Source organism: Rhagoletis pomonella, unplaced genomic scaffold (genome assembly GCF_013731165.1).
Source record: "Rhagoletis pomonella isolate Grant_MI unplaced genomic scaffold, Rhpom_1.0 Rhpom_scaffold_00155, whole genome shotgun sequence".
Lineage (NCBI taxonomy): Eukaryota > Metazoa > Arthropoda > Insecta > Diptera > Tephritidae > Rhagoletis > Rhagoletis pomonella.
Window position 1 is genome coordinate 28,060 of NW_023458709.1, and position 2,784 is coordinate 30,843.

The window sequence follows — 2,784 nt, forward strand, 5'->3', positions numbered from 1 at the left end:
ATTTTGAGTAATAACTCGACTCCAGCGCCACCTGGCGCTTTAATTAGTGAACTTAAACTATACAGGGACCTACTCAAACACAAAAAAATGCCATTAAAACTGTTTCGGTCGTTTAGGGGGAGTCCACCCACCAGAATAAGTATTTTACATACTGACACTTTTCGGCATTTTCGCCCATACAAAAAAACTATCACGCATTCGTTATACGGAGAAAATGCGCAACATCATCAGAAAAAAAAAATCTGAAAAATCAGCGGTAACTTATAGCCATTTAAAACTTGCACTTTATATTGAAATTGAGTAAACTACAAAACTGCGAATTTGGTGCCATTTGGTGCAAAATGAACTATATTTTATAAAAAATTAACAAAAAAATGTATTATGAAAAAGAAAAAAACACTGTATTCTGGGTGTACACATATGTTTACAGATAGATAAAAGTTTCAATATGTTTGGAAAGCGCCACGCCCCCCTTTCCAGTAGCACCAAAATCTCTATACCAATTTCCGGGACACTACTACATATATTTCCAGAGATATACGCAATACAAATTTCGATATGTATGGGTGATGCCACTCTCCCTTAATATATCGAAAGTCTGCAGAAGGTGTCCAAATTTTGGTAAAGCCGTTCTCGAGATCACCTCTTATAAAAAGAGGGAGATTCTCATTATATAATTAGTGTCGGTAACACAGGGCAACACCGATTTTGATGCGGCAAATGTTAAAACTGTTTTTAATAGACTTTTTTGTGCTGATTACGAATCCGTAAGTACAAAGTTTCCATCATCTCAAGATTTTGAGAAAACGTGGTGAAAGTGTCAAAAAATCGTGTTTTTGCAATATTTGAGAAGCTCTAGCAAGGAAACAAAAGGTGATAGAACCTGCCACTTAGGCTTGAGTTAAAGCTAGAACTACACCACTATCCCTGAAAATACTATTCCTGCACCTTGCCGTGATGGCACCTATACTCATTTCCTTTTACGCAGAGAGAAGTTCTAAAAAGCCAAAAATACTTCCGCCCTTCTTTTCCTATAACGCAGAAAGGAGAGTTCTACTTAGTAAGGGTTATAATCCCTAAGCGCGGCCGAAGGCCGCCTACGCAAAGAGAAGTTCTGAGCAAATATACTTCCGCCGTTCTTTTCCTACAACACAGAAAGGAGAGTTCTACTTATTAAGGGTTATGAAAATTATGCAATTGAAAAAAAAAGTGTAAAAATGACTGTTAGCTGTTCAACAAATAACTATAGGTGACCTTAGGGTCAAGGTGCAGGAATAGTATTTTCAGGGATTGGAGTCAGAAGTCCAAGCCTTAATTCAAGCCTAAGTGGGAGGTTCTAACACCTTTTGCTTAATTGCGGTAGGTACTCAAACTTTCCAAAATCAGTTATTCCTGTCCAACCAATGGCTATAAGTGACCATCAAGCAAATGTGCAGGAATTTGCAGGGATAGTAGTCGAGATTTTTTGCTTTAATCTAAGCCTAAGTGGGAGGTTCTACCACCCTTTGTTTCTTTCCTAGAGTTTCTCAAATATTGCAAAAATGGCGATTTTTTGACACTTTGACCTCGTTTTTCTTAAAATCTGGAGCTGATGGAAATTTTATGCGTACGTCAGAAATAGCGCTAACATTTGCTGCATAAAATTTTTTTGCTATTTTTGTTGGCCTGTGTAATAAGTATTGTTAAATAGCCAATACGCACAAACACTTTTCGAACTGTAAAACAATGACTCAATTCTATTCTACGCATATCTATAATACGGGTATCGAATTTCATCAAATCGGACCATAAATAAGATTTTTTGCAACAGATCGGTCCCTGCTCCACCTATCAGAAAAAAAAAGTATCCTATATGTTAACCCAGACAAAAAGCTACCTACGTGCCATATTTCAAGCAAATCGGACTATAAATAAGACTTTTTCGAATAGATCGGTCCCTGGCCAACTTAACGGAAAAAATGGATCCTATATGCTAATCTAGGCAAAAGGCTACCTATGTACCAAATGCATTTTTTTAGCGTAGATCGACCCCTGCGCCACCTATCCGAAAAATTAAAACTTTGTACACTCCTCCTTCTAAACACCTTTCCAAAAAAGCAGCAACCATTCGTATCGCTTATGAAACATAGGAGAAAATTGTTCCCAATTGATTCATGCTCACAATAAATTCCACAATTATCAGAAATTTTCCACCTTTACATCGTCCAAAATCATCAAATCTTGCGAAAATGCACAATTTCGTCGAAAAAATTCAAATTTTTCGCGTTCTTCCGGATTTATCCGAGTTTTCCACTTAGAATTTTCTATTTTTCTATTCGAAAGCCATTCCGAAGGAATTGTACAAAAAATTCCATACAAAAAATTCAATTGTCGATTTTTCCAATTTCCCGACTTTCCCCGAAGGTTTCCCCAAAATTTTCTTCCGTAAAAACCGTCTCCTGGCAATAACGAACAACTAAAAAAAAAAATTTAGCCAAATCGGCCCAACCGTTCTCAATTGATGAGTGACTATACATTTTTCACACCATTTTTATATATATAGAAGATACGTATTTAATACATACATTCTTGCCACTGGTAATCACATGAATAAAAATCCTAAAAACGAAAATGTGACTGCAATATTTCTTGTTTAAAATGTTTTAGATCCATCCGATTTAGTTGGGCTTGCTAGTCTTTCCATTGCACCACAACTAATTGGTCGGGGCGATTAAGTTGGTGTAGTGTGCGCACCTCCATACATCTTCATGTACATATTTCAAGCGAGCTCTACTATTTAAATAG

The 2,784-nt window shown here is 36.6% G+C and overlaps 1 long non-coding RNA gene across 1 annotated transcript in view; it reads right to left on the reverse strand.

Annotated features, from left to right (window-relative positions):
- Nucleotides 1-2,784, reverse strand: part of LOC118750167 — a 10,384-nt gene that overhangs the window by 1,541 nt on the left and 6,059 nt on the right. The window lies entirely within an intron of this gene.